Consider the following 20,656-nt stretch of genomic DNA (forward strand, 5'->3'; position numbering starts at 1 on the left):
TTGGGGCTTACAAAGCTCCACATTGGAGCTTAGTGAGATACCAGGACTCTCCAAACAAAAAGAGGAAAACAATAGGTGTTCCAAATTGATTAATTCTGAGTAAACCAAAAGCCAAAAAAATCTCATCAGGGAGATACCTGACCTGAGATACAGAAAGATGGATGTAAAACTAAGTGTATTTCATGGGAAAAATGAATTATCACAACATTGGCACATTCACAAGACATTTGTAGTAGGGAAGTTAAAGACATGTGTGACTCAGATTACTGTCCAGGAAAGATGGGGGCAGATGGGTTATGTTAAGACAGATGGCCAGGAGTCCCTGTTATTATTTACATCTGGCATTCATCCCACAGATAATTACTGTTTCAGTATCTGCAGCAGTAAACAGCAATCATATACTGTATTTTCTACAGTGCTAGGACCTATTAAATACCTCACATCTTTTTACCACAACAGCCCTAGGAGGTAGAAAGACAAAGAAGATGGAGAGCATACTCATTTATTGACCTTTCACACTGGTTTTGTCCTCCTGTTAGCATTGTGGAGTAGCTACTATCCTGTTTTTAAAAAGGAAGAACTGAAGGGTATGCCTTTTTCCCTCTTTAGCATCTCAAAACCCATATGAATATTTAAACAAAGATATGCAATGGTTTCTTTACATCTGGAATTCCTGTATATGGAGAAACTGCAGAGATTTGAAATATTCAGTTATTTTTTCCTAATACTTAGAAATGCCCTCACGTATCCAGAAAGTACTTGCTTTTTGAAAACATTTTCAAGTATCCTGTCGTAGTGTGAAAGTTGGACATGCACCCTCTGCAGAATCTTTCCATTTTTTTTTTTCCTCCTTTAATTTGTGATGTTCAAGTCCACCTTCCCTCTCTCCTCTTAATCTTAAATCTAAGATCAGAAACTCCTGAGGATTAAATTCAAAAGACATCAACACCTTCCAAAGAAGGCTTCCCAGACAAGCAAGCCTTTAGAACCAACTCCTCTCTGAAGATGCATGGCCATGAGTATAGCATTGCTGTTGCTTGAAAGGTTACCCAGAGATTCTATACTAAGATAACAAAAAAATGCAAATTTTTTATGATGGATTTATAGAATGACATTTTAAACACGTATTTTCCAGCTTCTCCATAAAATTTTATTTCTTGGAAAACTAGCTTCTTTTCCTTTCCTAATATAAACTTGCAAACACCTGCACAGTCTGTTCACCTAATACATATTTTAAAAGAAATAAAGGCTGTTGGGTTTAGCTTCAACCACAAACCTCATTATGCTTTCAACACAAGCACTGACAGCTTGGACAAGAGAAAGGCAGTGACTCAACCATATTATATACCACAAGCAACACTCCTGAACTCAAACAGGTACTAAAAATATCCTAGCTAAGGGGGAGATACTGAAATTTTTTAAAAAAATTGTATTTATTAATTCATCTGTTCATTTATATTCAGTAAAGTAAGAAACTACGGAGGACAGAAAAGATAAATAAATTTTAAAGTGCAACATATTCAATTCTTCATCTTTCTGTCAACTTTATGAATGTAAGTATCTTATTGAGTTGTCCCCATAAAATAAGACAGATTCAGATTCTCTTATTTTTCCCATTCTCCTTTTCCACTTCCAGATCATGTTTTAAAATATTACGTTTTCATTTTTATAGTATATATTTCCTCTTTCAAGATTTTTCCCTAAATACTGCATTACATTTTATAACAAAAAAGAGAATAGAATTCCCTTATTAATCAAAAAATGACTAATTGAAGGCCCAATAATGAAGCTATGGTTTTTATTATATAAGCCTTGGAGTCTTCAAGAAATAATGTATTATTTGTAGCAGATTATGTGAAGAAAAATAGTTAAGTAAAAAATAACAAAAAAATTACATTTATAGTGAGATATATTAACATAACTGTCAAAGCCTTTGGATGGATAATAAAAAAATTAAAGCTATAGAGCAAATATATATACTTTTTTTAAATGGCTATGAATTCCCTTTAACATGTATTGCACTAAGAAATAAACCACTGACATATTAATGCCAAAGTGTTGAAATTGTTTACATATATTTTTAGATGATAAATATAACCAGAAAATAAAAAGCATAGGTTAATACCTATATCCATCCTGCTTTCCTTGCCTTTGCTTAAAAATAAATCAACCACTTAGGAATCTAAAACAATTTGGTGACCTGTTTCTGGTCAGTGGTTCCAAATTATGCATAAAATATGATGTAAAAATTGTGACATGTGGTCTTGCTCAAAGGAATGAGGAAAACCCCCAGGTACAGGAAACAAAAAGGGAATGCAAAATCTAAGCAGAAGGCAAAGCTGTGAGGGCTCCAGGCCTGAGAGATCTTCAGGCTGTGATCTCAGTACTGATATAGATACAGGACACCAGGAAGTTCAGTTCAGTTCAGTTCAGTCCAGTCGCTCAGTCGTGTCCAACTCTTTGTGACCCCAGGGACCGCAGCATGCCAGGCCTCCCTGTCCATTACCAACTGCTAGAGTCTACCTAAACCCATGTCCATTGAGTTGGTGATGCCATCCAACCATCTCATCCTCTGTCATCCCCTTCTCCTCCTGCCCTCAATCTTTCCCAGCATTAGGGTCTTTTCCAATGAGTCAGTTCTTCACATCAGGTGGCCAAAGCATTGGAGTTTCAGCTTCAAAATCAGTCCTTCCAATTAACACCCAGGACTGATCTCCTTTAGGATGGACTGGTTGGATCTCCTTGCAGTCCAAGGGATTCTATAGAGTCTTCTCCAACACCACAGTTCAAAAGCATCAATTCTTCAGTGCTCAGCTTTCTTTATAGTCCAACTCTCATATCCATACATGACTACTGGAAAAACCATAGCCTTGACTAGATGGCCCTTTGTTGACAAAGTAATGTCTCTGCTTTTCAATATGCTGTCTAGGTTGGTCATAACTTTCCTTCCAAGGAGCAAGCATCTTTTAATTTCATGGCTGCAGTCACCATCTGCAGTGATTTTGGAGCCAAAAAAAAAATAGTCTGTCACTGTTTCCCCATCTATTTGCCATGAAGTGATGGGACCGGATGCCATGATCTTCATTTTCTGAATGTTGAGCTTTAAGCCAACTTTTTCACTCTCCTCTTTCACTTTCATCAAGAGGCTCTTTAGTTCTTCTTCAATTTCTGCCATCAGGGTGGTGTCATCTGCATATCTGAGGTTATTGATATTTCTCCTGGCAATCTTGATTCCAGCTTGTGCTTCCTCCACCCCAGCTTTTCTCATGATGTACTCTGCATATAAGTTAAATAAGCAGGGTGACAATATACAGCCTTGACGTACTCCTTTTCCTATTTGGAAAGCAGGCAAAAGCAGAGCCACCTGTAGAGATCAGGCTTCAGGGGCTGTAACACACATTGAATGGGTACAGGGACAGGCGCTCAGTGATTCAGGAAAGCAGGCAGGGGAGTAAGGTAAGATGCTCTACCAACCACATAATACAGAAGCACCACAATGTGTCTGTGGCCATCCTGATTGCTGTGGCCCTGGCCGAGGCAGTATACATCGAGTCCAACCTACACCACTCCTGAAGCCATAACTCCCTCTGAAGATGGGCTCACAGCACCAAATGATAAATCATATGGCAATAGTTGAAAGAAAAAGGAGAACAAGCAAGATGACTAGGGAGCATTTTAAAAAAGATGGTAAAATAAACATATTTAAAATGTATTAAAACAAGAAAACATCTAAAAAAAAATCTAACTTTACACCTAAAGGAACTAGAAAAATAAGAACAAACAAAACCCAAAGTCATTAGAAGGAAAGAAATAAAGATCAAAGTGGAAATAAGCAAAATAGAGAGTTAGGAAGCAACAGAAAATGTTTTTTTTCTGCAACAGAAGAGGTTTTTTTCTTTTATATAAAGATAGACAAAGTTGACAAACCTTTAACCAAATTCATCAAGAAAAAAAGAGAAAGGATCCAGATAAATAAGTCAAAAAAGAGAAAGTACAATTGACAACAGAGAAATACAAAGGATCATAAAACAGTACTGCAAACAATTATGTGATAATAAAAGAGCAACCTAGAAGAAATGGATAAATGCCTAGAAATGTGCAATCTCCCAAAACTGAATCAGGAAGAAATATAAAAAATGAATAGACTAATAATTACCAGTAGTAAAACTGAATCATTACTTTAAAAAACTTCCAACCAAAAAACTCTAGGACCACACAGTTTCACAGAGAAATTCTATTAAAATTAAAATAAGAAATTTATCCTTCTCAAACTATTTTTTAAAAATGAAGATGAATGAATACTTCTGAACTCATTCTACAAGGGTAACATCAACCTAATATCAAAGCCAGACAAAGATACCACAAAAATAATTATAGGTCATTATCACTGATGAATGTAAATGCAGAAGTCCTCAACAAAATGTTAGCAAACTGAATTCAACAGTAGGTTAAAAGGGATCATACACCATGATCAAGTAGGATTTAGCCCAGGAATGCATGGATGGTTCAGTATCCACAAATCAATCAACATAATACACCATGTTAACTAACCGAAGAATAAAAACCATATGATCATCTCCATATATGCAGCAAAAGCTTCTGACAAAATTCAACATCCTTTTATGATAAAAACTCTTCACAAAGTGAGCATAGAAGGAACATACTTCAACATGATAAAGGCCATGTATGACAAACAACAGGCAACATCATAATCAATGGTGAAAAGCTAGAAGCATTTCCTGGAAGATCAGGAACAAAACAAGGATCCCACTCTTGCCACTCTTTTTTTTTTTTAACATGGAAGTGGAAGTCCTAGGCACAAAAATCAAAAAAGAAAAAGAAAAGGAATCCAAATAAAATTGGAAAGGAAGAAGTAAAAGTGTCACTATTTGTGCATGATATGGTTCTATACACAGAAAATTCTAAAGACACTAACAAAAACTGTTTGAACTGAAATGAGTTTAGTAAGGTTGTAGGATACAAAAGTAATATACAGAAATATGTTGCATTTCTAAATACTAATTGTGAACTATTAGAGAAATTCATAAAACAATCACATTTTTTATAGCTGTCTCAAAAAGAATAAAATAACTTGAGATAAATCTGATCAAAGATGAAAAAGCCCTGAAAGCCATAAGAGATTGATGAAAGAAATCAAAAACAACAAAACAAATGGAAAGATACTTTGTGCTCATGGATTAGAAGGATCAATATTGTTAAAATAACTACACTACCCAAAGAAATCTATAGATTCAGTGCAATCCCATAAAAATACCAATGGCATATATCACAGAGCTAGAACAAATAACTCTAAGATTTGTATGAAGAAACAAAAGACCCCAAATAGCCAAAGCAATCTTGGGAAAGAAGAACAAAGCTAGAGTTGTCACACTCCTGGGTTTCAAGCCATACTACAAAGCAACAGTTGTCAAACCACTATGTACTGGCATGAAAACAAACACACAGATCAATGGAACAGAATAAAGAGCCCCAAAATAAACCCATGCTTATATGGTCAATTAATCTACAACAAAGCAGGCAAGAATATACAATGGGAAAAGACAGCCTCTTTAAAAAGTGGTGTCAGGAAAACTGTACTGCTGTGTGTAATAAAATCAATCTGGACTATTTTCTCACACCACATACAAAAATAAATTCAAAAGTGGATTAAAGACTTAAATGTAAGGCCTGAAACCACAGAACTAGAAGAAAGCATAGGCAGTATGCACTTTGACATCTGTCTTAACAATATTTTTTTGGATCTGTCTCCTCAGGCAAGGGAAAAAAATAAAACAAATGAGACTACACCAAACCTAAAATCTTTTACACAGAAAAGGAACCTATCAATAGAAGGAAAGACCACCTGCTGAATGAGAGAAGACATTTTCAAACTATGTATCTGATAAAGGGTTAATATTCAAAATATACAAAGAACTCATACAATTCAACATCTAAAAAAGTAAACAGCCCAATTAAAAAATGGGCAAAGAACTGGGTAGACATTTTTCCAAAGAAGATATGCAGATAGTCAATAGGCACATAGAAAGATGCTGAACATCATTAACCATCAGGGAAATGCCAATCAAAACCACAAAGAGATACTAACTCATACCTGTCAGAATGGCTATCATCAAAAGATAACAAAGCGTTGGCAAGGATCTGGAGAAAAGGGAACACTTGTGCAATGTTGGTGGGAATGTAAATTGATGCAGCCACTTGGAGGACAGTATGGAGTTTCCACAAAAACTTAAAAGTAGAACTGCTATATGATCTAGCAGTTTCACTTCTGAGTATTTACCTGAAGAAAACAAAAACACTAATTTGAAAAAATATATGCATATTACTGTTCACTACAGCATTATTTACAGTAGCCAAGATGTGGAAGCAACTTACATCCATCCATAGGTGAATGGATGAGGAACATGTGATATATATGTGTGTGTGTGTGTGTGTTTGTTGTGTGCTAAGTTGCTTCAGTTGCATCTGACTATTTATGACCCTATGGACTGTAGCCCACCAGGCTCCTCTGTCCACATATATACACAACTTAGTGGATAGACTAAGCAATGTGATTAGACACAGATAAAGATGAAATGCATGAACTGGAAGAGAGATGTGAGGAAATACTACCCCTCAACCAAAGCACTTGACCCAGATTTTTTTCATCTGTGTTTTACCAGAATTTAAGGACAAATGATTCATATTTGATACATATTCTTCTAGAGAAAAGAAATAGAGCAAAAGCATTTTAATTCACTTATGAAAATTATGTAATCTTGACTTTTTAAAAACTGGACAAGACACTAGTAGTAGAGTATATTTGAAATCGATTTCTTTGATGACAAACATACAGATAAACTATTGGTAAACAAAAATCCAGCAATGTATTTAAAAAGGACCAGGATAAGTAATACCGTTTAAAAAATGAGAGGGGAATTTTCCTCTCACATAGCAAATTTTTTGATGCCAAGAAGATATTAAAATTCACTATCCATTCCAAATTTTAAAAATACATACTTTTTTAGGGACTTCCCTGGTGGTCCAAGAATTGCCTGCCAATGCAGGGGACATGGGTTCAGTCCCTGGTATGGGAAGATTCCACATGCCAAGAGCCACTGAGTCCATGCACCACAATTACTGAGCCCACACTCTCAAGCCCGAGAGCTGCAGCTACTGAAGCCCAAGCGCCCTAGAGTCTGTGCTGCATGACAAGAGACACCACCGCAGTGAGAAGCCCGCACACCTCCACTCCAGCATCAGCCCCAGCTCTCCACAACTAGGAAAAGTCCACATGTAGCAATGAAGACCCAGTGCAGCCATAAATAAATAAATAAAATTATGTTTTTAAAAAGAAAAGAAAAAATTCACAGGAAAAATAGAGCAGCAGCATATAGACTCTAGAAAGAACTAAATTTAACCAAACTGTAAAGACATATAGGAAGAAAGTTAAACAACTCTGTGAGGGAAATGAAGACAATGTAAGTGAATAGAGAGCCAGTATAGACTCATGGCATAGAACACACACTGGAACCAAACCACCCAGGAAAAGCACCCTGGCTCTGTCTTAAAGCTTTTTGACCATGGCTGGTTACTTAACTTCTCTAAGCCTTAATTTCTCCAGCTGTAAAATGAGTATGGCAATAATAGCACCTCCGTGGTGGATCCCTATGGTATTTCAGTGTAATAATTAGGGCCCAGAACAGGGCCAAGCATGCAGTAAGCAGTCGATCAACGTTGGCTGATAGTATTAATTTATTATTATCATTATCACTATTATTCAGTGGAGCAGCAATTGAGGATTGTAGAGACATCAGTTGTCTTCAAATTAATATTTACTTTTACTGCAGTCCCAAGGAAAAGTCCAATGGGACTTTTGAAGTTAACAAAATAATTCTAAAGTGTATATGGAAGAATAAACATTTAAGAATAGCCAAGAAAAATGTGGAAACTTGCCCTAGCCCATTTTAAGATGTATGAAAAAAATCTGCAGTAACTGAAACAATGTATGACTGGTGCCCCAAAAGGCAAACTGAATGTTGGGACAGGAAACACGAAGTCCATAAAGACAGCCAAACACTTCTATGAATTTAGTATAAAATAAAGTGACCTTTCTAATCGGTGGGAAAAGAGTAGATTATGCTTTTTGGTATTGAGACAATTGGCTAACCCCTTGGAAAAACAATTCAGTTCAATTTTTATCTCACACTTTACATCTAAACAAATTCCAGATGAAAAATTTAAATGTGAACATGAAACTATAGAAGTTTTAGAAGGAAACAAAAATAAATATTTATATAATTTTCCACAGGGGAAAATCCTTTTAAGCATAACTCTGAAAGGAGATACCACAAAGGAAAATTTGAATGGTTTGAGTACACATTTTAAAATTCTTTAAACCTCCCCCCTTAAAAAAATCTGAAGGGAAACAGAAAACCTGCTAAATTATTTTTAAGATGTATAACAAATAAAGGGTCAATAACTTTAATGTATAGATAGGTCTTAAAATCAGAAAAGATGAGTACATCAATGGATAAAAGATAGGAAAAAGAAATTTACAAGAAAAATAATGGCAAATAAGAATATGGTAAATGCTCACTGTAGTCAAGGAAATGCAAATTAAAATAATCTATCAAACTGGTAAAGATTAACAGACATACAATGCCAGTATTGGCAAAGATACAGGGGAAGAAGTGTTTTCATTCATCATTAGCAAGAGACCATTAAAGATCACTAAATCTTTTGGAAGGCCATTCCTGTTTTGTTTTTTTTTTGGCCGAGTCACACAGCTTGCAAGATCTCAGTTCCCCAACCAGCGACTGAACCCAGGCCCAGCACTGAAAACCCGGAATCCTAACCACTAGGCCATCAGGGAACTCTCCAGGAAGGCCACTCTTAACAAATCAACTGCTTTTGTACATTTTTGACCCAGAATTTCAACTTCAACTTCATCAAAGGGAAATGCTAGAGAATGTTAACAAAGACTCAGCTGCGAGATGTTCATCATAATATTGCTTTATGTTAGCAAAAAGGAAAAAAAGAGACAGAGGGGGGAGGAAGGAAGGAAGCAGAGAGGAAAGCGAGTAAACAAATCGAAACATCTAGGTGGTAACATAAATGTTTTACAATTGATGGTGTGTTATATAAATTATATTCATGTTTAAATAATTAATATTGTGAGAAGGAAGAGTAATTACCTATGTGGGAGAAATGTTAACAGTACTGCTTCACATGTCGAGAATAAGTTATGAAACAGTGCCTTAAAGCTGCTCCTGATTTAGACACATACATTTATATGCAGAGAGAGAAATGTGAAAGACACACATCCAGATGTTAACAGTAGTTACCTCTGAATGAGTCCACTATGAGTTTTTACTTCTTTCTATCCATCTAAGTTTTCTATGATCATATGTCCCTTCTGTCATAAGAAAAAAAAAAGACAGTTATTTAAATTTTCATTTTAAAATTCTTGTTAATTATTTAGGCCAAGCATGCATCTTAAGTGTAGCATTCAGTTGGTTCTCCAGTTACCAGGCTGAACTACTACTCCTGGCCAAGAAAGTATCTTGGAAATCTTCACACAAACTTTATTTATTCTGGCTACACTTTTTCCTACTTCAGTATTCGGTGTATTGTGCCATGAAAAGATCCACTTTCAATTGGAAATCCACTTGTAGAGAGATTAAAATGCTAAAAAGGATACACTGAGGTAGGAGCTGAGAAATGACCCATTTTAAAGAACAGTAAATAAAAAATGGATGGTTTTACTAATACCATAATGAGAAACTTGTTAGACTCTCCTAGTGTTGCATGGAGACTTACGAGGTATGACCAGAAACAAAAGAAACTGATTTTTAGCAAACTTACTAAAATTCAATTGAAGGGCCATGTGAAAAATCAGCCTCTTGGTTTTATAGGCACATTTCTTTTCTGATGCAGGATTTTATTTCTTCAATCTTATTCACAAGGCATAGCTCTGGTTCACTTTTGGTTCACTCTCAAAGAATAAAACATTGCCCCCTTTGAAGATTTTTTTTCTCAAACTGAACATCAGTCCTGAAAGCAGCTCTAAGAGAGTTTCAGAGAGGGGCTTCTTCCCAAGGGGGTGAGAGACTACACTCACTCAAATATAGAAGTTCCAGTGTGTTTGTTTTTAGAAATCTGTCCAGTTATCCAGAAACTATACTTTATCTTAGAAAACATCTGGTCCTCAGGACTGCTTTGGGCCCCTTAAGGAGATCATCGAAGTGCACCTATGGTGACAGCTGGGGAGAGAGAAGGAGAAACATTTGCCAAACAAAAGCCTATTGTTTCCTTTCTCACTGGTTGGAATGTTGCATCTATCAGTCAAAAGTACTTAGCGCAATTTGGATGCATCCTTACTTAGGGCTTTGATGTCGTATGAAGATAACAGAATGTCACTTTGTGCAACTCGGAATTAAATGATACAAAGGGACATCTTGTCTCGTAATTCTTTTTTTTTTATTGGAGTGTAGAGTGTAGTTGGTTTACAGTGTTGTGTTAGCTTCAGGTATACAGCAAATTAAATCCGTTATACATATACAAACATCCACTCTTTTTTTAGACTCTTTGCTCACACAGGCCATTGGGCTTCCCCAGTGGCTCAGTGGTGAAGAATCTGCCTGCCTATGCGGGAGACATGGGTTCAATCCCTAGGTCAGGAAGATCCCCTGGAGAAGGAAATGGCAACCCACTCCAGTATTCTTGCCTGGGAAATCCCATGGACAGAGGAGCCTGGTGGGCTACAGTCCGTGGGGTCTCAATGAGTCAGATGCGACTTAGCAACTAAACAACAACAGGCCATTACAGAGTATTGAATAGAGTTCCCTGTGCTATATAGTAGGTTCTTATTAGTCATCTATTTTATATATAGTAGTATGTATATGTCAGTCCCAACCTCCCAGTTTATCCCTACCCGCCCCTTATCCCCTGGTAACCATAAGTGTGTTTTCTACATCTGCGCTTCTACCTCTGTCTTGCAAGTTCATTTGTACCCGTTTTTCAGAGTCCACCTATAAGTGATATCATAGGATATATGTCTTTCTGTGTTTGACTTACTTCACTCAGTTTAATGATCCATCCTCCACTCCTGCTTCTTAATCAGGCCTCACATCAGAATCCCCCAGAAGCGTGATCCAAGTAATGACAATTACTGATTGTGAGCACCTGCCTGGTTTCCTTCCTAAACCAACTCGTTTCATCGTCCCAGCAGCCCAGTGAGGGAGGAGTTACTTGTATCCCCCTTGGCTGACAAGGAAACTGAAGCACAGAGAGAAACTGCCCAAGGCCACCCAGGTGGCCAGAGGTTGGAGCAGTGTGGACACCAGGCGGTCTACTCCAGAGGCTCTTGCCCGCTTCTTTATGTTGCTTCTTAAACACCGATCCCCACAGGTCCCCGGGTCCCTGATCCTGAATGCCCACATCACTCTGACACGTGCCTGATTTGAAGACACTGATTCCCATGGCTTCCCCTTACTGTAGAGACAGGAAACCTCAGCTCCGAGAGATTCAGCTACTTGCCCAAGATTGGGTTTGTTAGTCAAGACTTGAGCTCTGGTTCAAAGGGGAAAAAAAGCCCTGAACCAGGGGACGAAGAGCCCAGGCTTTAGGTCAGTTTATGCAGCTGATTGTGAACACGGGGAAGCCACCTCTTCTGGTTCCCCAAGTGGCCTCTCTTTCTTACACTTTACGAGCTTTCCATGTATCTGCTCATGTTTCCCTTTGCCCCTGCTCTCAGAGGGAGTTTGGGTTTTGCCCAGTTGTTTCTGAAATGGCTCCTGCCAAGACTGTGTTAGTCCATGTTTCTATCTTTCAGATCCAGACAAAAATATAGATAAGTGGAAATTTACTGCAGTTTTGCTTGGTCAGACAAAAACCTCAGGAATCTGGGATGAGGTGGTGATAAAAGAGAATTTGCTACCAGATGTAACTAACTGGTGAAGACTTTCATTTAGGGGCAAAAGAGTTTCTTCCAGGGGCAAACTGACACAAAGTTAACTACAGCAGTACCTGACAGATGGTCAAACTTGGCATTGCCCCGGTTCTACCAAGGGTGCAATTGCTGCCAAATGAAAACTGGAAGCTGCCTGCGGACTCTGGCACCCAGTGAGCTTCTTTGAAGCATGATTAAGAAAGATTTGCTTGTGAATGTCCCTGAAACTGCTGTTACCCTAGTCCTGTTGTCTCAGTAGGGGAAGTTGGCACCCCCTCTATTCTGTACCAGATAACTGGACTTTTGCAGTGCCTTTCCTCATGGAGCACTACTCCTTTGTCATTTCAGTGGGATGACGGAAGAAACAGTGGTTAACAGAAATGGACCAGACTTATGGGAACTCCAAGGAGGCTAATAAGCTATGCCCCCTTCAAATTAGCATTTGAAATATGTTAAATATTTGCTCCACATTCATTTAGAGGAAAAATTGGATGCTTCTGAGGGAAAGGAAGAGAGCGCTACTGATGTATCTTTCCTTCGAGCGGTTCAGCTCTGGCCCCTAATATGCACAGCACAGCAGCTTAGTGATGTCCACTGTGACTCAAGTGCGTGCCTGAGGTCTGCTTCCCACCTCTTCTCTGCATTTCCGTATTAATTTGTGTTCTTTAAGAGCAGTCAGCATTTGCCATAGGTCATGGTCATGATCCTGTGATAGATAGTGATAGTGATAGATAGTCGCCCTGTCGTGTCCAACTCTTTGCGACCCCATGAACAGGGTCACCAGGCTCCTCTGTCCATGGGATTCTCCAGGCAAGAATACTGGAATGGGTTGTCATTCCTTTCTCCATTGGATCTTCCTGACCCAGGGATCAGATCTGGGTCTCCGGCATTGCAGGCAGAGTCTTTACCATATTTTAATAGACTTGTCCCTCAATCCCAATTCCAAAGGTAAACCCTTCCAAACCTAATTGTGCACAGCTGAAAGACTTTGTGTCAGTAGACACATACCTTGTGCATGAATCCTAAATTGTCTTCCGCCAAGTGAAAACAAAACTTTAAAAAATATATTTCTTAGCAAATTACAGCTGTCTCAAGGGCACCAGTTTTCTGACCTCAAGCTTACAAATTTTTTAAAGGTTGATGCTTTGCTTATAAGATAATTTGTTAGTTTTGTAAATGTCAACAGTCAAGAATTTTTGGTCTAGATTTATTGAGAGGAGGAAACATTTTGCCAGAGCCCTGAGCCCCATTATCTTCATTTGGTTTTCTTGCAATACCTAAATCTGTCCCTATTAACTTTGGATAGAGATGATGCAGAAGACTACAACATTATGTGCAGTATGATTCCAATTATGTAAAAAATAATATGCATAGAAAAAATTCTGAAATAGTATGCCCCTAAGCATTAACAGTGTTTGTTACTGGAAGTTAGGATTACCAAGGATTTTCATGCATTTTATATTCTTCTCTGTATTTCTCAGACTTCCCACACTCACCATGTATTACTTTTACAGTCACTAAAAATAACAGTAAATATGAGCTGAAAATAATTTACATCCTGAGAAGTCAGACTAGCTGTGCTAAGGACCAGTTCTAAAAGCTGGAGAGTTCTGAGGCACAGAGATCAAGCCCCCAAAAGACAACCCAGTGACCAGCAGGCTGCTGGCTACTATCCCTGGGCTTCTCTGGGAATGCATTCATGGTCCCTCACCCTTTACTGCCTCTCCTTCTGGCGCCATGATGTAATCTTGATCCTCCTGTAAACAATGTTCAAGATAACCCACTTCATTTTTTTCCAAGACTGCATTCAACTCTCTGTCCTACACTGGTGTTTGTAGGTAAGGTATTCTGATTGCAGCCTTCCCACCCATATCCTCAGAGCCTCAGCAGCAATCTAATCCCCACTTCTGGAGCACCCCCATTTCAGTTGTAAAGCCCCACCCAGCAGAGTGGCTCAGGTGCCACCTACCACTAGGCAAACCTGGACCCATCAAAGCCTGCATGGAAGAATTTACCAAAAAAACACTCTTCTTTACTCTAACAAGATGCCTTCCAATGGCCCCCAAGCTGTTACTCCCTCACCCTCCTCTATGCATAATCATTCAACACCTCTGAACTTTTCTGGACATTCTGTCAGTACCCCAGGGGGAACTGTGAACTACCTAGTAATATCTACAGAACCCTCTACAATGGGCCAAAACCATGTGTGAAAGTGTTAGTCACTCAGTTGTGTCAGACTCTTTGCAAACCCCATGGACTGTAGCCCACCAAGCTCTGTTGTCCATGGAATTCTCCAGGCAAGAATACTGGAGGAGGTAGCCATTTGCTTCTTCAGGGGATCTTCCCAACCCAGGGATCAAACACAGGTTTCTTGCATTGCAGGTAGATTCTTTACCATCTGAGCCACCAAAACCATGGTAGATATTATACCAAGATTTCTAACCTTGGTACTACTGACATTTTGGGCCAGATAATTTTTTAATAAGAGGGAGAGGAATGCCTTGTATTGTAGGCTACTTAGCATTGTACGTGGTCTCTACTCACTAGATGCCAATAGCACTTCCCTTCTGGTCTGACAATGAAAATTGCCTCAAACATTGCCTTTCATTTCCTGAGGGTCAAAACCACCCCCATGCAAGGACTGCTGCACTGCATACGTGTCCACATGTGCTATTAGAATAAATGAATGCCTTCTTGTCATACCTACACTATATAGCCTGACACAACCTAGGAAATAAGTTCTGTAGGACCTAGTCAGTTTATATATACCCTCACATCATGTGTTGTACAGGTACATCAGGCTATGAACCCAGAAATACCCCACTTTAGTAGTCACAGTTGACATATGTCAAGTGCTTATTAAGTGTTCAGTATTTAATCATATCATCTCATTAAATGAGTGAGTATGAAATGACTATTATTGCATCTTACAGGTGAGAACTCTGGGTTATGGATAGGATTATACAGTCTGTAGGTAGCAAGCTGTGATGGGGCTCCAGCCAGGGACCAGGCTATTCATGTGCTCATGGTTCCTACTCTAACCTGCCCAGAGAACAATGAAGAAAACCAAAAGGTATATTCTGGACACCTTAACACAGAGGTACTAGGGAAATAGTCATGTATAGACCCAGGAAACTTACCTGGAACCTGCTGGCCAAGCTCATCAGCTGATCTCATAGTAACTAAGCAGTGAGGGCTTCCAGAGAAATCTTGCAACAACTCCAGGCCAAGGGATGGGTGGATAGATATGGGTCATGTCTGAGGGAAAAAAAATAGTGACCAGCCCGGTTCTGCCATATTAAAGACATGAGAGAACATTATAGCAGATGTGTATGTTCTGAGGATCATTCCCAACTTGGCCACACCCTCCTGTGCTTCACTACTGGCTCTTCCCATTCTGTGTTGACTCTTCTCGTTGCTCTGACCACAGAAAACCATTGTTTAGCCTTTCCAAGTAGAAGCTTCCCTCTCCACTTTGAAAATCCATGCTGGGTCCCCTTCTGTAGAGTTTAATGACTTCTATCAGGAGAATGCATAGGTTTGTTACCAAACCTGTCTATGAAAAATCTTCCAGTTCAGGGTCTGACATGGAGTTCACAGGCCTAATAAATAGCTTCTTTCTACTCTAAGCAATGGATCCCATTTAGCTTTACAGTAAGACCCTCACATTTGTGAATTTTCATTGCACGAGTCCCAGTAGAGCAATCAACCACCTCTTTTCTGGCTGGGACCTCAGAAAGCTCAAGACAGATGCCTTGAATTTCATCAACTTGGAGTCCTGCAGAGTATCATTTTATTTCCAGTTTTTGCACAGCATTTTAAAAGTCTAATTTTTTAAAAGCTGGTTACTTTTCAAGTCAGTGAAAAGGTAGAAACATTTAGTCTAGCCTGTCTTTTCTCCCTTCATTCAGGGACACATTCCCCAACCAGCTGATAATTTGGTGCTGAACAGTTATACTTGGCGCAGAGATGCCACAAAAATGCTCCCTAGACCCAGGGAAGATGGGGAGAAAGAGCAGGGTGAGCTCATTCAGTCCCTAACCTCCACTCTTTTGTCACAGTAGGAATGTAAACCCTACTTTGGAGCTTACATCAGCTTTTGGAGGGTTTCAGCAAGCTCCCCTAGATAAGACTAAGAGTTATTTTTCTTGTCCTTTTGGCCAGAAATAAATATTTATATCAAGAAAGGATTGCCAAGACTTGGAAAATATTTCAGTTATTTAATCAGCCCTTTAAAAGGATTCACTGTGATTGTTGTTTGAATTAGCTAATAAATTTTAATCTTGGTTTTATTCCAACTCCATTAGACAGTCACCAACTGCAACTAAGAATTCTGGAAACTTCTTAACCAGTCTGAAAAAAATTACATTGATCTGAGATCAAAACCATTATACACATTTGAATGTATGGTTTTGCTGCTGCTACTGCTACTAAGTCACTCAGTCGTGTCCAACTCTGTGCGACCCCAGAGATGGCAGCCCACCAGGCTCCCCCGTCCCTGGGATTCTCCAGGCAAGAACACTGGAGTGGGTTGCCATTGCCTTCTCCAGTATGGTTTTGAGATATGGGTTAATTATAATAAGTCAGGGTCTCCCAGAAGACACTGGAACCTTATCACAGAGCTTCTCAACCCTGGTTGCCTCTCATGGAAGACAAGCCTCCTAACTTTATTCAACCTCACCCATGGAGAATCTTGACTTTTGCCTCCACAGCTGTCAGACTCAGCTCTGGGTATACTTCAGGCCATATCATAAAACTAGCTGTGAGAGTACGACAATATAAAATGACTAACTAGTTTAAATTATATCTGTAAAAAAGCTAGCTGAGTTGACTATGGGCAAGTTATTTCAAGAAAACCTGGGTTTGATTTCCAGGTCTTTTATTCATGTTACAACACTAACTCAATTAACCAACTTCTTTGAGACTCAGTTTCCCAAATTATAAATTAATAATAATAATAATAATGTCCAATGAGACCATAGGTATATCAGTTCAGTTCAGTCACTCAGTCATGTCCGACTCTTTGCGACCCCATGAACTGCAGCATGCCAAACCTCCCTGTCCATCACCAACTCCTGGAGCTTGCTCAAATTCATGTCCATCAAGTCAGTGATGCCATCCAACCATCTCATCCTCTGTCGTTCTCTTCTCCTCCTGCATTCAGTCTTTCCCAGCATCAGGGTCTTTTCAAATGAGTCAGCTCTTCACATCAGGTGGCCAAAGTACTGGAGTTTCAGCTTCAACATCAGTCCTTCCAGTGAATATTCAGGACTGATTTCCTTTAGGATGGACTGGTTGGATCTCCTTGCAGTCCAAAGAACTCTCAAGTCTTCAGTACCACAGTTCAGAAGCATCAATTCTTTGGCACTCAGCTTTCTTTATGGTGCAACTCTCCCATCCATACATGACTACTGGAAAAACCATAGCTTTGACTAGACAGACCTTTGTCGACAAAGTAATGTCTGTAATGTCTCTGCTTTTTAATATGGTGTCCATAGGTATATAGTGTTACACAAAATCAGTATAGATTAGATATATATATATATATATGTATGTATAGGTATAAATATATGTGTGAATGCATAGGTAAATATATATGCCTGTGTGTGTGCACATATATACACACAAAACACATTCACTAAAACTTTTCATTTTCCCAGGAATTTCTAATAAAATCACATTCTTTCTCAGATGGGACTCAGACCCAGCCAAAACTCAGACTGGGACTTGAACCCACAGTTCCTGACTTGGGAAGGGACTAGAATCCATTGTGTTTTAACTGAAACTGTTTACCTGGCATCCAGACTTAATGAAGCTCAGGTTCCTTTGCCACAGAAAAAAATTCAGCATGAGGTAGAACAATAGGCTAAGAGTGAGTTTATTAGCATAAGATGCTTGTTGGAAATACAAGCAGGCAGGCAAGGGACTGCAGCCCTGAGAACAAAGAGGGCTATATTTTTATAATCAAAAAGTAGGGAGGGGAGAAGACCACCTTCTTCCTCATTTTGGAGTAGACATCAGGCTTATGTCATTTAGTTTGTCCCTATATGGTTTAACTGGTACTGTCATGGTGCTATTTAAATCATATGTATATTAGCAAAGGTCTTCCCTTGGACTGCAAGGAGATCCAACCAGTCCATTCTGAAGGAGATCAGCCCTGGGATTTCTTTGGAAGGAATGATGCTAAAGCTGAAACTCCAGTACTTTGGCCACCTCATGCGAAGAGTTGACTCATTGGAAAAGACTCTGATGCTGGGAGGGATTGGGGGCAGGAGGAGAAGGGGACGACAGAGGATGAGATGGCTGGATGGCATCACCGACTCGATGGACATGAGTTTGAGTGAACTCCGGGAGTTGGTGATGGACAGGGAGGCCTGGCGTGCTGCGATTCATGGGGTCGCAAAGAGTCAGACACGACTGAGCAACTGATCTGATCTGATCTGATCCCTTGTGGCTCAGTTAATAGACTCTGCCTGCAATGTGGGAGATCTGGATTCGATCCCTGGGTTGGCAAGATCCCCTGGAGGAGGGCATAGCAACCCACTCCAGTATTCTTGCCTAGAGAATCCCCATGGACAGAGGAGCCTGGCAGGCTTCAATCCATGGGGTCACAGAGTTGGACGGACACGACTGAGCAAAAGGGTGATGACATATACTAACACATGTTGATTAGTCTTAGGTTTTGATATAACATGCCCTTCATTTACCCTTTCACCTAAATTCTTGTCTTGGCTACATGCAGAAATACCAGTCTTCCAAGGACCGTTAACTCCCTGACTTCAGGTAACAAGATTCATATCTATTGTCTTGTGTTATAACTCTCAGGATTTGTGGCTTGACTGTGCCTGGCACTTGAATGTGCCTGGTCTTCCTTCAAGACAGAGTAGATTGTTGCTAGGTGACTGGATTCTTTTCTTGACTGTTCATACGCTCTCAGCAGTCTCCCAAACTCCCTTAAAATTCCCTTTCTATCTTTAATCCCCTAGTGGGATTTCTAAACTATTTAATTATCCTACTCTATTCTTATCACTAATGCCTAAATAAATGTTTGATAGAACAATGTAATCAAGCAATTAAGGCATTTTGAAATTTTGAATTTTCAATTCCTCTGATTTTAAACCACACATTTAGTTTACAGTCCATTTTAAAGGCTTGGATACCCATGTAATAACATGAAGTAACATTTACTATGGACGGAGGTTCGTGACATCGTACAGGAGACAGGAATCAAGACCATCCCCAGGAAAAAGAAATGCAAAAAAACAAAATGGCTGTCTGAGGAGGCCTTACAAATAGCTGTGAAAAGAAGGGAAGTGAAAAGCAAAGGAGAAAAGGAAAGATATACACATTTCAATGCAGAGTTCCAAAGAATAGCAAGGAGAGTAAGAAAGCCTTCCTCAGTGATCAACGATCAACGTAAAGAAATACAGGAAAACAATAGAATGGGAAAGACTACAGATCTCTTCAAGAAAATTAGAGATACCAAGGGAACATTTCATGCAAAGATGGGCTCAATAAAGGACAGAAATGGTAGAGACCTAACAGAAGCAGAAGATATTAAGAAGAGGTGGCAAGAATACACAGAAGAACTGTACAAAAAAGATCTTCATGACCCAGATAATCACGATGGTATGATCACTGACCTAGAGCCAGACATCCTGGAATGTGAAGTCAAGTGGGCCTTAGAAAGCATCACTATGAACAAAGCTAGTGGAGGTGATGTAATTCCTGTTGAGCTATTTCAAATCCTGAAAGATGATGCTGTGAAAATGCTGCACTCAATATGCCAGCAAATATGGAAAACTCAGCAATGGCCACAGGACTGGAAAAGGGCAGTTTTCATTCCAATCCCAAAGAAAGGCAATGCCAAAGAATGCTCAAACTGCTGCACAATTGCACTCATCTCACATGCTGGTAAAGTAATGCTCAAAATTCTCCAAGCCAGGCTTCAGCAATATGTGAACTGTGAACTTCCAGATGTTCAAGCTGGTTTTAGAAAAGGCAGAGGGACCAGAAATCAAATTGCCAGCATCCGCTGGATCACTTAAAAAGCAAGAGAGTTCCAGAAAAACATCTATTTCTGCTTTATTGACTATGCCAAAGCCTTTGACTGTGTGGATCACAATAAACTGTGGGAAATTCTGAAAGAGATGGGAATACCAGACCACCTGACCTGCCTCTTGAGAAACCTGTATGCAGGTCAGGAAGCAACAGTTACAACTGGACGTGGAACAACAATCAGGTTCCAAATAGGAAAAGGGATATATCAAGGCTGTATATTGTCACCCTGCTTATTTAACTTATATGCACAGTACATCATGAGAAACTCTGGACTTGAGGAAGCACAAGCTGGAATCAAGATTGCCGGGAGAAATATCAATAAACTCAGATGTGCGGATGGCACCACCCTGATGGCAGGAAGTGAAGATCTAAAGAGCCTCTTGATGAAAGTGAAAGAGGAGAGTGAAAAAGTTGGCTTAAAGCTCAACATTCAGAAAACGAAGATCATGGCATCTGGTCCCATCACTTCATGGGAAATAGAAGGGGAAACAGTGGAAACAGTGACAGACTTTATTTTGGGGGGCTCCAAAATCACTGCAGATGGTGATTGCAGCCATGAAATTAAAAGACACTCACTCCTTGGAAGGAAAGTTATGACCAACCTAGACAGCATATTAAAAAGCAGAGACATTACTTTGCCAACAA

The 20,656-nt window shown here is 39.3% G+C and overlaps 1 protein-coding gene across 1 annotated transcript in view; it reads left to right on the forward strand.

Moving 5' to 3' along the window:
* Positions 1-20,656, forward strand: part of ANTXR1 (ANTXR cell adhesion molecule 1) — a 255,318-nt gene that overhangs the window by 94,751 nt on the left and 139,911 nt on the right. The gene's annotated exons all lie outside the window — the stretch shown is intronic.

Source organism: Bos indicus x Bos taurus, chromosome 11 (genome assembly GCF_003369695.1).
Source record: "Bos indicus x Bos taurus breed Angus x Brahman F1 hybrid chromosome 11, Bos_hybrid_MaternalHap_v2.0, whole genome shotgun sequence".
Classification (NCBI taxonomy): domain Eukaryota; kingdom Metazoa; phylum Chordata; class Mammalia; order Artiodactyla; family Bovidae; genus Bos; species Bos indicus x Bos taurus.